Source organism: Chiloscyllium plagiosum, unplaced genomic scaffold (assembly GCF_037043375.1).
Source record: "Chiloscyllium plagiosum isolate Xiang-an unplaced genomic scaffold, Cpla_swu_hap1 HiC_scaffold_50, whole genome shotgun sequence".
NCBI classification, from domain to species: domain Eukaryota; kingdom Metazoa; phylum Chordata; class Chondrichthyes; order Orectolobiformes; family Hemiscylliidae; genus Chiloscyllium; species Chiloscyllium plagiosum.
Window position 1 is genome coordinate 41,419,620 of NW_028270188.1, and position 15,564 is coordinate 41,435,183.

Below are 15,564 nucleotides of genomic sequence, written 5' to 3' on the forward strand. Positions count from 1 at the left end.
TTACAGACTTGATCGAATTTCGAAGATAAGGGATCCTCCACATGATTCAGTGCAGTTACCTGGACTCATCGACCAGTACACAGCATACACACAATTGAGACCAAAGGATCTGTATCCTGGCTTTGAGATGAGCAGGAACTGGGAAACCCACTGGGCTCATGACATGGATTATCCACTGATGCCCAGAATTGGGCAGAACTTCCACACCAAGCATCCAGCCTTTCACATTGGGCAGTTCTGCCGCTGTCTCACATACAGGATGACACTAACCACCTCTCAGACTCAGAGATATCCTCTTGTGGATAAGAAAATATTGTTTTTTTTTAAATGTACTCATGGAATCTGAGCTTCAGTAGCTCAGCCAACATTCATTGTCTAGCTCTAACTGCCCTTGTGATGGTGTTAAAGATCTTTGTGAACATTTACATTCGCTGGGGTACAGGAATACCCACAGTGCTTTTAGGGGAGAGATGCAGAATTATTACCCAGCAACAGAGATGGAACAATCATATACTTCCTTGTCAGAATAAAATCTGGGTTGAAAGGAAACTTGCACGTGATACTCAACCCATTCATTCCCACGTTACATCTGTGCTCCCATTTGAAACAAGCTGCCTGACCAAGATCCAACAATAAAATACATCAAGGAATGGGAAACTCCTGGTGTTACAAAGAGATGGGTTGTACAGCACCCATCTGACCCAAAGTAGCCTTTGAACAACCAGAGTGAGACAGTGATATTTCTAAACACTTTCCAAGACGAGCTCAGCCCAACTTCATCAATATGGCGTCAGTGCAAACTCGTTCTGCACAGCACAGAGAAACAGACAATGTTACATAGGATTAAGGAGACGCCAAATTGACAAACAACTTGCTTTTAACTCAGTAAGTGTGGACACTACCTATTGGCAGTAGTCTTGTTAAATGGAAATAAAATAATCCGTCACAAAGTGGAAATAATTATTGTTTAAAGCAGAGATTTATACTTCTTCAGGTATTACGGGTCTTACCTGAAAAACCAATAATGCCGAGGATGGTGCAGTACACTTTATCGACCAGCAGCCTTGTCAGAAGCATTTTATTCTTTCCAAAACTACCGCTCTTTTCCCGTTGCCGGCAATCTTCCAGAATTGGAGAATTCAATAAGAATTAGAGCTGACACAGTTCCAGTGACTTCTTTTATATTGTGTGTATCTCCACTGGGAAAATGTGATTAAACATTCAATTTTTAAAATCATTTTGAGCAAAAACATTATGACAACAGATTTATTTTAATTACGTAATTTTGTTTTAAATTTAACTTTTTATTTGAATGCCCTAAAGACTGGTTAATCTGATCGTCTCCAGTCTCAAATGTTAATTGCAATTTGTCTTCAAACAACAAGAATTGAATTATTTCGCACATGACCATAGCCATCAAGATCTAAATACCTTTTGATATGCTTTTCAGTGAATGTCTTCGTTTTGCAGAGGCTATACTGTGATTCAATACCCCTTGCTTTAGAGCACCTTGCGAGCTTCTATACTGTACAATATTAAGTCATTATTTTCCTTGTTAATTTAATTTTGCTACGCATTTGGGAAATTCTATCTGTGAATGAGCATTGTAATACAGAAACTGAAGCAGATACTTAGCACACGAAAAGCTAGAATTCATATTTGATCACATTTTCTCAAAACAACGGCAAAACAAAAGAAACTGAGTTAGAACCTGACTTAGAATACAAGAATGACAGAGTCAAGGGAACAGAAGAGGCCTTTTGGTTAATTGTGTTTGTCCCGCCAAAATGACACTAAATTCACATCATTCCCCCTTTCCATCACTTGACTCAACGCTTGGAATGTTATAAAATTTGAAGTGATTATCCAAGTTATTTTTAACGTTTGTAATGTTTCCCATCTCAACTACGCTCTCTATCAGTTGATTTCAGGTTCCTACCATCATCAAGTCAAAAAGTTTTTTTTTTTCCTCATGTCCTCTCCCGTACTTCTGCCTTTCAGATTGTTATTGGCACTTCGGCTAAGAGGAGCAACTGCTTTCTGTTCAACCTGTCCATGCCTCTCAAGATATTATATTCCCCTATCTCTTCTCTCCAGGAAAGTAACCCAAGCTTATTCAGTCTCCCTCTTCAGCTATATTTCCCCAGCCCAGGCAACATCCTGGTGAACCTCGTTTACACTGCCTCCAGTAGCATCATAGCCTCGTTATGGTGCAGTGATCAGAACCGCCCAAAGTACTCCAACTGTGGCGAAACAAAGTCCTGTACAGCTACAACAGACCTCCCTCCTCTTATAATCAAGCACGTGCCCGCATGCTTTTTGAACTATTATATTAGCCTGACCTTACGCCTTCAGGGATCTGTTAGCTAGCACCTCATGATCTTTCTGTTCCTCCAAGCTTCCTAGTGTCCTACCATTCACCGAGTGCCTTGTAATGTCACTCACATCACCTCACATGTAGCAGGGTTGCATTTTATCTAACACCTATCTGCCCAGTTGCTCTTTAGCTGTATGTCATTGACGGTGACCCGTCAGGCCTGGGTTTGCGCTAGGACACATACACACACACACACATTATTCTTTTGCCTTTCTAATTAAAACCTTCAGTTGCATGCATAAACACTCGGCTCATCCATAGTGTCTTCAAACTTTCCGCTGAGCAAATACACGAATCCTGCTTGATCAAGAGCAAACCTGGATAGTTTGACAATTGTTCACAGTCAAAGCAAGATAATGTATTTTACAATCCCCACTTAGTTCTGTCTGCATTCCTGAGTTCTAGGGATCAAGTTTAAATGAATTGATATTTCAATAAATAATAAATAACAAACCTAACCCTTTATTTTCTAATTGGAACAGAAGTATCACGTTGGGTTCTAAATCAGCCAGGGACCAAGCCATCATATTGGCTCATATTCAGATCCTTCAGAAATATTGACATGGACTTGTGTCAACTCCTAGCGGGACAAAACTTTGATTTTAAAAATACAAAATTATAACTCAAATGTTGACCCTGAAATCATTAGCAATTATCATAAACCGACGTGGTTCATTAATATCCTTCAGGGATAGAAACCTGCTGTCCTGACCTGGTCTGGGCTCACAGCAATTGGTCTGGTTGGTCGTTTGTCTGCCGTAAGTGTATTGTTAATATTTGTACAACCATTAGCAGCATTCTTCACTCTACAGCTATTCATGAACTCGGAGAAAGTGAGAACTGCAGATGCAGGAGATCAGAATCGAGAGTGTTTTGCTGGAAAAACACAGCAGGTCAGGCAGCATTCGAGGAGCAATACAATTGACGTTTCGGCATAGTTCCTGATGGAGATTTTGATGTACTACAGGGTACAATGCAACATGCTCCTGGCAACTTACAGCACAGTCAGTTAGACAGCTGGTATGACATCTGGAGACGCGATTTGATCCTTCGGTTAAACTCACCACCAATTGTATTTCTATGAGAGAACAGCCTTATCTATGATTACATAAACCTCTATAAGATCACCCCTCAGCCTTCAACGGTCCAGAAAAAAAAACTACTTTTGCCTGATCAGTATCTCCCCACAGCTAAATGCTCAATTGGTGCTTTCCTTGTCTACAATGCAATAATGTTTCACTTAATTAATTAAGTATTGACCTCATGTCGGGTATAGATATAGTCTTGATTTTCCAATCAGTTAGACCTTTAGAGGAATTACACATTTGAGGAAAAAAATCAGAAATTTATGTGAGATGGTGAGGTGACTATATCAATTCACTGGTTATTTGTCTCGATATCAGTTAATACACTTTCCAGTTGGTCAGCGGGTATGACAGTGGTATCTCTGGAAATGAAATCGACCGTACTATATAGACAGCAGAGCATTGTAAAGGGATTAGCAATTTGTATTTAAATTATTAAGTTACCTTTGGTTCAAACGTAAAGTCTGTTTTTGAGTTTTAATATAATCCCGAAAAACAGAGTTGGCTGAGTGTGTTTACAGAAAGAAAGAAGGCAAACTAATGCAGAAAACGAGTCGCTGTCTCTAACAATGTCTATTAGAAAACAGATTTTTAAAAAGAATAATCATAAATGTAACCGAGACAGGAATGTGTATGATATTAACAAGATATATTTCATTCCAAGCTGGAACGGGGTATTTTGACATAATACTGACTGAATAGAGAGCATCAGTTACTGAAAATGCATCTCCAATGTGAAAAGCTGATCCCAGACCGAGTTCTACTGCCACAGAGGCAAGGTCCAGCGGATCATAAACATGGTCTTGAGGGAAAGATATGAAGACACTATCTTAGTAGCAGCAACAATGACACGGTGTATTAACTATAAACAGACAAAATGAAGCAGTATTTACACTGTGTCGTGGTCCAGTCTAATATATACTCTTACATGATGAATTAGAACAGAAACAGAGACACGCAGATGTAATACAAATGAAGATGTGACCTGCAAAATCAACATAGGCCTAGTGCAGTTATAATTGATGTAAGTTCTTCACTCGTATCTATAGGAGATTGATCTCGTGAAGTAACAACTTGGAAGGGATTGTGGGATTGTGGTAGAGAAAACTGGAAAAAAATATTTGTGCAGATTATCATTTCAATCCAGGAACTGATGCAATGTATACCCAGATATGAAGCAATGTAGGAATTTCTGATACAGGACCTAAATTAATATAGCAGGGACATATAAAATTAGGGGATACAAGGTTGGGCAGTAATAGGAGCAATAGTCGAGCCGAATATCAGTTGTGGCTTGGACAATTTCAGCAATATTTGACTGTTGTCTAATTCACCGTACATGTCTATAAAAGTAATCAGTGACTTAAGGCCTCCTACAACAACGCATGATGGAGTATTGCATACACAAAAGCAAGGGCTGATTTAGATTTACGTCGGAATATCCCAGCGCAATATTAGTCTGTGTGTGTATGTTTGTGTGTGTGCGCGTGACAGAGATAGTATGTGTGTGTCTGCGTGTCTGAGTGTGTTAATTTATTTAACTTATTGCTACTGTCAGTGTCGTTCATTTCAAATCGTTAAAATTAACTGAGGTTACATTGACCACCCTTTCACAGAAACTGTGGAAACGACCCATCGTTTCCAAAGCCAGACACGAAAACATAAACAAAACAGTGCATGGATATTAAGCAGCCATTGCAAGCGGGATATTTGCTCAGTGTCCAATCCATTGTCTCCAGCACGAGAAATGATGGCCTGTGGGAAAACGGTAGAGGCAGACTCCGCCTGTGAGGAATTATACAGATTTTTCGTATAATTTGTGCAGCCCTGGTTTGCAGGATTGGCCGTTTCTAAACTGGTTTATAGACACATCCTACCCATCTTTACCTTTCTTTAACTTCTTCAGTTAAAGACAGAAAGCGGTTCATCCCTTTAAAACTACTTGTTTCATTTGGAATATGATTACTTTGAATATTCTGACGTCTCCCCTAAAATGCCTGACACATCCCACTCTCGATTGATCTATCTCCGAGCTGATTATGCCATTCACTTCAGTTAGCTTAGTTTTCAAGCCCAATTGGTGACCTTTGTTTAAGATTAACATTCTTGTCTTAGATTCAATCATCTTCGTTTCAAATTGTATGTAAAATTGAATCATATTGTGATGGCTGCTACTTATGAGTGCCTTTACACTGATATTGTTTCATAAACCTTTTCTCATTAGACAGTATCAATAAGATGGTAATGACATAACCTGCTGTCTGGTTTCACCAGAACATGCAGCTCACAGAGACTCTCGAGTGTCATTGAAAAATTTCTATCCATGTTATATTGCCAATCTCTTTTACTGTATACAGTCTGAATGTATATTCATGTCAGCTATGATTATTGTCATTCCACTATCACAAGCAACCAATATTTTTTCATATATATCATGAGGCGTCTGAGAGTTCACCCTCTTGGGTGGCTACTTTCACCTCATAATTCCCATGCCATCATTATTTCCTTCAATGTGTCCTATGCATTGGTTTACTTTGTTTCGAAAGCAGCCCACTTTCAGATACAAAGATAATATTTTATTCTCTTTGTAATTGGTGCATTCCAGTCTTCTCTCTCTCTCTCTCTCTCTCTCTCTCTCTCTCTAGTTCTTCCTTCTATTAGATTAGATTTAGATTAGATTACATTACAATGTGGAAACAGGCCCTTCGGCCCAACAAGTCCACACCGACCCTCCCAGGCGCAACCCACCCATACCCCTACATTTACCCCTTACCTAACACTACGGGCAATTTAGCATGGCCAATTCACCTGACCTGCACATCTTTGGATTGTGGGAGGAAACCGGAGCACCCGGAGGAAACCCACGCAGACACGGGGAGAATGTGCAAACTCCACACAGTCAGTCGCCTGAGGTGGGAATTGAACCCGTGTCTCTGGCGCTGTGAGGCAGCAGTGCTAACCACTGTGCTGCCCTCTAATTATTCTTAACATTTCTCTTAACAATTTTTTGCATTCACATTTTTGAACCATTAAAATTTCTTCTGGGTTCGAAGTGACCTGTTTAAGAATGACAAGCTGCACCTGAACTGGAAGGGGCCTATTACTGGCGGTGGGACTTGCTAGAGATACCCGGCAGAATTTAAGCTGGTAAGGGGAGTGACTGGGACGCAGAGAGATAGTGAGAAAAGAAATCAGTCTGAGGTTGGTATAGTTGCCAAAAGAGGAGAAAGTGAGGTCTGCAGACGCTGGAGATCAAAGCTGAAACTTTATTGCTGGAACAGCACAGCAGGTCAGGCAGCATCTAGGGAACAGAAGATTCGACGTTTCGGGCACATGCCCTTCTTCAGGAAGAAGGGCATGTGCCCGAAACGTCGAATCTTCTGTTCCATAGTTGCCAAAAGAAGCAAGTCAGTCAAGGCAGGCAGGAGACGAGTAGAGAACGAGGTAGGACTGATAAATTAGACTGCATTTGTTTAAATGCAAGAGGCCTCACAGCTAAAGCTAATGAACTCATGTCATGTTTGATAACATAGGATTGGGATATGATAGCAATTACAGAGACGTGGCTCAGGGATGGACAGGAGTGGCAGCTACATGTTCCAAGTTGTAGTTGCTATAAGGACAATAGAAAGTGGGGCAGTCGAGGAGGGGAAGTTGTGCTTTTGATAGGGGATAAAATCATGGCTGCAATTGGGAAAGATATTCCAGGGAGTACTTTTAGGGAAGTTATTTAGATCGAGTCAATCAGATTGCTTGCCTCCAGTTCAAACCATTTAACGCTTGTTTTATCAAATTGCTTGTGGCATCAAGTCTGTGGTTTAACCGAACATGAGACAGCAGCACAAGTCACCAGAGTATGAGATCTCTCCCTACATTATTCAGGGACACACGCACCAACCAACCTCTCTGCCACGTGGTTGAATACTTTAACAGCCCGTCCCCCTCTGCCAAGTACATGTAGGTCCTGGGCCTCCTCCATCACTACTCCCGAACCACCCGACGTCTGGAGGAAGAACGCCTCATCTTCTGCTTTGGGGCCCTCCAACCATACGGCATCAATGTGGACTTCACCAGCTTCCACATTTCTCCCCTCCCCAACGTATCCCAACTCCAGTCTTCCAACTCAGTACTGCCCTCATGACCTGTCCATCTTCCTTCTCATCTATCCACACCACTCTTTTATCCAACCTATCACCATCACCTCCACCTATTGTTCATACAGTTTACTCCCTGGAGTCTATTCTCTTATTCACTGACGCCGAGACCATTGACTGCCATCTCCAAATGTTCCATTTCCCATCATTGTCAGAACTCTTCCCAATCTCATTTAACCAAACTCTACTCATCACAGATTTAAAAGAAAACAATGAATCTGCAGGAATGTCCATGGACGAAAGTAAGCTCAAGCACTCCTGTATTATTTGCGTGTCGAAATGTTCCTTTCTTTAAATATTGGAATCTCTGGATTCAGTTTACTTCTATGTGTTAGCCCGAGATTGAATAACAGACTCCTCGATTGGTCTTAGCTGATCCATGGAATATCGCAAAAATGTAATTAAATCTCTCCAGAAACCACAAAAGACCAGGCCTGAACGATAGTTTAGTCACTGGTTTATGCTGAAACAGTATCAAAAGGGAAGGATAGAGCTCCATGTCCCTATCAAAGACCTTGGTAAGAAGGCGAGATGTGGTCCATAAACCACATTTCAGGCAGCAAATAATAAGATTAAAAAGTAGGATCCAAAACACAGTAATCTCAGAATTATTGTCAGTCCCATGTGCTGGTGAGAACTGAAAGGCCTAATTGGATGAATGAACATGTGGCTGGAAAACCGTTTGAGGAGGGCAGGCAGTATGTATCGGAGGCATTGGGACAAGCTCAGGAGAAGGTTAGACCTCAGCAAGATGGACAGTTTGCACCTTGTCAGGACTGGAATGAACATCCTCTCAATTAGATTTACAGACAAGAAGTTGGGGAAGTTACAGACAAGATTGGAAGTGGTTTAGGAATATAACAGGGATCTTGGCTTCAAACCAGGCTGCAATCATATTCTGTCTGTCCCCTGATCAGGATTTGTGTCACCCTTTGTTGGGTCCTAAATTTCTCCAAATCATCACACTTACTATTGTTTCTGTCATTCTTACTGCCATGTCTTTTGATTTAATGCAATTTAATCTGAAACTTGTGGTTTCATCACAACAATTGGTAACATCTACAGCACAGAAGAACACTGAACACTTTCATCAAGAGTTTATAAGACAAGATTTACACCAGCTCAAGAAAACAAGGCAATCAAATTTTGGAATATTTGGAATGCGTGTGGGAACATAGAACATAGAAAAGTACAGCACAGAAGAGGCCCTTTGGCCCACGATGTTGTGCCGAGGATTAATCCTAATGTAAAATATAATAACTAACTTATGCACCCCTCAACTCACTGCTATCCATGTGCCTGTCCAGCAGTCACTTAAATGTCCCTAATGGCTCTGCTTCCACCACCACCGCGGGCAACGCATTCCATACATTCTCAACTCTCTGCATAAATAACCTTCCTCTGATGTCCCCTCTATACCTTTCCCCTAATATCTTAAAATTATGACCCCTCGTGCCAGATAACCCTGCCTCTGGCTATTGACTTTATCCATGCCTCTCATTATTTTGTATACCTCGATCAGGTCACCTCTCTCCCTCCTTCTCTCCAGAGAGAAAAGTCCGAGATTAGTCAACCCTTCTTCATAAGGCAAGCCCTCCAGTCCAGGCAGCGTCCTGGTAAACCTTCTTTGCACCCTCTTCAAAGCCTCTGTATATATCCTATAGTAGGGCGATCAGAACTGGACACAATATTCCAAGCGTGGTCGCACCAGGGACTTGCAGAACTGTCGCAAATTCTCACATCTCTTAAAATCGATTCCCCTGTTAATGAAAGCCAAAACGACGTATGCTTTCTTAACAACCCTAGCGACTTTGGTGCTAACTTTGAGGGATCTATGTACTTGAACGCTAAGATCCCTCTGTTCCTCCACACTGCCAAGAATCCCGTCTTTAATCCTATATTCAGCATTCAATTTCGATGTTCCAAAATGCATCACTTCGTTTTTATCCCGGTTGAGCTCCATTTGCCATTTCTCAGCACAGCTCTGCACCCTGTCTCTGCCGTGCTGCAGCCTGCAATAACCCCTCAATACTATCAACGGCACCTCCAACCTTTGTGTCACCGGCAAATTCACTAACCCACCCCTCAACCTCCACAGCTAAGTCATTTATAAAATCCATAAAGAGCAGAGGCCAAAGAAGAGAGCCCTGCGGGACACCACTCACCACTGACTTCCAGGCAGAATACTTTCCATCTACAACCCAGATGGAAATTGGTCAGCCAAACAATTCTGAACCCAGATAGCCATACCTCCTGATTTTATGAATGAGCCTACCATGGGGAACCTTATCAAATGCCTTGCTGATGTCTATATACACCACATCCACTGCTCGACCTTTGTCGATCTGTCTTGTCACCTCCTCAAAGATTTGTGAGATTTGCAGTAAGATTTGTGAGGCATGACCTGACCCTCACAAAGTCATGCTAACTGCCTTTAATCACGCTATATTTTTCCAAATAGTCATAAACGTATCCCTCAGAATTATTTCCAAAACTTTGCTGACCACAGACATAAGACTGACTGGCCTGCAATTGGCAGGGATTTCCCTATTACACTTCTTGAAAACAGGAACAACATTCGCCTTCCACTCCTCTGGTACGACTCCCATGGAGAGTGAGGAAGCACAGATCTTCACCAGCGCTTAGCAACATCCTTTCTCCCTTCCTGGAGCATCCTAGGATGAATCTGGTCTGGCCATAGGGGCTTGTCAATCTTAATGGTTGCCAAAAATTCCAGCACATCAACTTCATCAATCTTGATCTGTTCAAGCCTGTATCCCAGCTCGTCAAAGTTCTCATTCACAACAAGGTCCCTTTCCTTAGTGAAAACCGAAGCAAAAATCTCATTTAGGGCTTCCCCTATATGCTCACACTCCATGCACAAGTTCCCTCTGCTATCCGTGATTGGCCCTACCTTCTCGCTGCTCATTCTCTTATTCCTCAAGTATGAGTAAAATGCCTTTGGGTTCTCCCTAATCCAAGCCTTTTTCGTGCCCCTCCTGGCTTTCCTCAGTCCATTTCTGAGCTCCTTTCCAGCAAGCCTGTAATCCTTTAAAGCTGTGCTGGATCCTTGCTTCCTCCATCTTACCTAATCTGCCTTCTGCCTTTTGACGAGAAGCTCCTCTGTTCTCGTGATCCAAGATTCCTTAATCTTACTCCTTCTTACCTGTCTCAGAGGAGCAAATTCATGCATCACTCGCAATAACTGCTCCTTAAACAGCCTCCACATGTCTGCTATGCCTTTTCTGTGGAACAATTGCACCCAGTCTGTACTTCCCAACTCCTGTCTGATAGCGTCAGAATTTCCATTTCCCCAATTAAAATCTTCCCTTGGTAACTGCTCCTTTCCCTCACCAAGTAAATGTGAGGCAGTTGTAATCACTGTCACCAAAGTGTTCTCCCACTGCGAGATCTGACACCTGTCCTGGCTCATCGCCGAACACCAAATCCAAAATGGCCTGTCCCCTTGTCGGTCTGTCTACTTACTGAGTAAGGAAACCCTCTTAACACACCTGACAAAAACGGCTCGATCCAAACCACCAAAGAGGTTCCAGTCGATATAATGGTAAAGTTGAAATCACCACTTTCTTCCCACAAGTGGTGTCAGACTGATGAGTTTCTCCAGAACTTTCTTTTCTGGTTTATGAGTCTTGTGAAGCCAACTGTCCAATCACACAAACTGTCCTGACTTTTCACTTTGACCTCATTATCCATCTAACCTGTCACTTTCCTTTGCATCTCTTTGCTGGTCAGACTGTAATATGGAGCCAGAGAATTGGAGACAACTTACAGCACAGAAAGGCGCCACTTGTTTGGGTCAGTAAAACTCAATGAAGGCTTTGTGAAAATCAGCTTTGAACCAGGTTAGACTTTCACTCTAACGGTGACTCATGTGAACTATTCCAGCCAGGTAAATGCGGAACAATCCTGTAATCCAATTGATTTACATCACAAGGCACGCCTCCCATAGGTCATTGCCTTCCTTTGAAGCTCATCTGTCCAGGTTATCGTACACGTTTTCCACCTCAATAAATCCATGCTAATACTCCTGGGCTGATCAATCAATCTTAAAATGATTATTTACATGTTCTCTCGGAGCCTGTACAATCCTTTCCCCAGCTCTGGGAATTATAAGGTTGTCCCCCTTATAATTTGGACATATAGAAAGAAGTGTCACTGGTCTTGAAGACTTAACTCAGTTTTCCATTCCAAGATTCTGCTAGACCTGTTGAGATTTTCCCGCAATTTCTTTTGTTGGTACTGAAACAGAAGGGAGAAGTGTGATTCTGGACCAATCAGCTGTGTCTGCTCTGTGGACGTTCGAATTGCCTGTTCGACCAGATCACTTATGACCCACACGGAAACCTCACTATCCTGCCTCACCCCCATCCCTGTTACTGACAATAAGCTGTTCATTGCGTAAACCCATATGGGTACACAACAGCATCATTTACCGAGTGAATTGGGAACATTTCAGGGAGAGTTCCATTCGGTTTCCATCAGAGCATTCTCAATGAGTTAATTCTATTTCAGCACCATTTGACATGCAGCTGTCACTGTCAGTCCCCCCAGCAAGTGGCCATTCGCATTCGACGTCTTTGGACACTTTGGTTGGGGCATGGTTGGAATGGAACCTCACATTTTGGACGGGACATCGTTTATAGCATATTCGGCTGAACTGATAACCTTGTCTCTTGCACCTGCAGTATAGTGGAGACAGTTTTCACTCAGAAACCAAGAAATGATCAAAAACGGTGGAAAGAATGTGTCAAAAAAACCTGCCTCAGCGAGCGATTTCGCTCTTGCAACTTTAATGGAGAGCGGCAAACCTATTAACAAACAACAGCGCCCAGCGTGGGTCCTGACTCCACACCATTAAGATTAAAGGTCTCAATCTCTACCGACTGAGCGAGCCAGGACAGGATTGGCGTCGGTTAGTTTTTCATTTCATACTCAGTTTAATTCAGCTGACACCGCAATTTTCAAAAATCTAGTTCATTCCTCCCCATTGCAAATAACATTGCTCAAGTCTTTCAATTCTCAGATTTATTCCTTCAGACCATTGCAATCCATTTAGGCCTTGCCCTGGGATTTTCTATTCTCTGTTAATATTTTCATATTTTGACCCTGATCCTTAGGTCGCCGAAGTGATTCCCAGACACTCTGGCAGACTGCAAATCAATCGGAAAATACCTCAGGAAACCAATTTTTTTCTGATTAGAGTGTAGGGAATCCCATCTGCTGAAGAGACAGAGTCCTCACAATCAACACTTTCTTTGTTCTACCTTACAAAGTTTATCACTTCTAATATTCGAGACAGGAATTCAGATTATAAAATGTTTTAAAAACAGGAACAATCTTCTGAAGCCATTTCCAATTTGAATTAGAATTTTTTTTACCCTTTCACACGGTAACAGCCGTTCCTGAGGAAGGAGTTTCCATGAGCTGTGTCCCAGGGTTGGGCAGGAAGTCGCTGATTAAGCTGCAGTGGCCCCTTTCTGTTGGCAGCGGGGACTTGTACAGAGTGGGGTCACATTCTGCTGCACGTGACCGTCTCACTCATTGCGGACACAGGGTCAATCATGGATGAGTTCTCGTGGTTGTATTGCCATGACATGGTCGGTCTCAATACTTGATGTGAAATATTTGAGGCTCTGTGCTCTTTTTGGGCTAGGACAACCAGCATTTCAGCCAATGCTCTGACCATTTGAGACACAGCAACTGGCACAGTGCTCGAGAGGATGTGGACAGCAGTAGTTCTCTTTATTTTAAGAATCTGTTGCTGATGTTCCCTTGTTTATCGCAGAGTGGGTGAGAGGCCGGAGGAGTAACAAACACACCCATAAATACAATTTCAGAACCTGTGTAGTTATGTCATAAAAAGCTGCCTGTAGTTGTTCTATTGCAAAGTTGGGTTTCAAACCCACGACGCAGTAGAAATTTGACCCTAAACCCAGCACATTAAACCTCTGCTGCAGATGTTCCCAGACATCTGCTGCCGTTGCCCGTCTAGATAGACGTGGTCGTGAGATGGGAAGATGGCATCTGAGGATCTTTGGTGAATCATTTCAGTGCAGCTTGTAGATATTAAAAATTGTTGCTGCTGAGCGTTGATGGTGGAGCATTGTGGATGAAGTGACAGTCAAACTGGTTGCTTTGGCCTGGATTGTATAAAGCTTCTTGAGTGTTGTTGGGGCTGCACTCATCCAGGCAAATGGGGAGTACTCTACCACACTTCTGACTTATACATTGTTGATAATGGACAGGCTTTTGGAAGTCAGGAGGTGATGTATTCGCCGCAATATCCCGAGCTTCTGATCTGTTCTTGTAGTTACCGTGCTTATGTGGTGAGTCCAGCGAGTTTCTGAGCAAATGATTATCCCCCAGGAATTTGATACTGGGTGGTTCAGTGATGGTAAAATCATTGAATGCCAAATGGCAGTGGTTTGATTGCATTTTAGTGGTGACGGTCACGGTCTGGCGTGAATATTACTTGCCTTTTGTCAGCCTGGATACTGTCCAGATCTTGTTGCATTTGGATATGGGCTAGTTCAGAATCTGAGGAGTCACAAATGTTGCTAAACGTTATGCAATCATTGGCGAACATCCCCACTTCTGACATTATAATAGTGGGAAGGTCATTGATGAAGTAGCACTGAAGATGTTTGAGCCTAAGCCACTGCCCGAGGGACTCCTACAGACTTGTCCTGGGGCTGAGTTGACTGACCTTCGTCAACTATGACCATCTTCCTACTTGTCAGGTTAGATTAGATTAGATTACTTACAGTGTGGAAACATTACCCTTCGGCCCAAGTCCACACCGCCCCGCTGAAGCGCAACCCACCCATACCCCTACCTTTACCCCTTACCTAACACTACGGGCAATTTAGCATGGCCAATTCACCTGACCTGCACATCTTTGGACTGTGGGAGGAAACCGGAGCACCCGGAGGAAACCCACGCAGACACGGGGAGAATGTGCAAACTTCACACAGTCAGTCGCCTGAGGCGGGAATTGAACCCGGGTCTCTGGCGCTGTGAGGCAGCAGTGCTAACCACTGTGCCACCGTGCCGCCCAGGTATGATTCTAAGCAGGGGTAAGTTTGCGCCTGGTACCCCTTGATTCCAGTTTTTCTAAGGCACCTTGATGCCACACTTCGTCGAAGACAGCCTTGTTTTAAATGGCTGTCACTCTAACCCCACCTCTGGAAATCAGCTCTTTTGCCCATGTTTGAACTAAGGTCATGAGATCAGGAGCTGAGTGACACGAGTGGAGTCCAAACTGGCGTCATTGACCTAGTTATTGCTGAGCAGGTGCAGCTTGAAAACAGTGACACCTTCCCTCACTTTACCGATGATAGAGAGTAGACTGGTTGGGCGGTAATTGGATTTTTTCTGCTTTTTATGTACAGGAGATACTTGGGGTAATTTTCCACATAATCGGGAAAAGCCATTGTTGTAACTGTATTGAAACAGCTTGGGTAGGGGAGTGGTAAGTTATGGAGCACATGTTTTTGTACTATTGCCAGAATGTTGTCAGTATGTGTACCCTTTGGAGTATCCAGTGCCTCAAATCGTTTATGGATACAGCATGGACTGAATTGAATTTGGTTTATGGTTGGTAACTGAATTGCTGAGGATCACTGGATGCGGCTGAGATGGATCATCCACTCAGTATTTCTGACTGAAGATTGGTGCGAATGCATCAGTCTTATATTTTACATTGAAATACTGGACTTTTCAATCATTTAGGATGGGGATATTTGTCGAATCTCTACCTCCTGTGACTTGTTCATTATCTCTAACGTTTTCAACTAGATGTGGAAGTACTGCAAATCTTAGATCTGTGTGATCACATAGCTCTGTCTCTCATTTACCGCTTCTGCTGCTTGGCGCGCAGGCAGTCTTATGTGTTGGCTTCACCAGGCTGGCACATCATTTTCAGGTA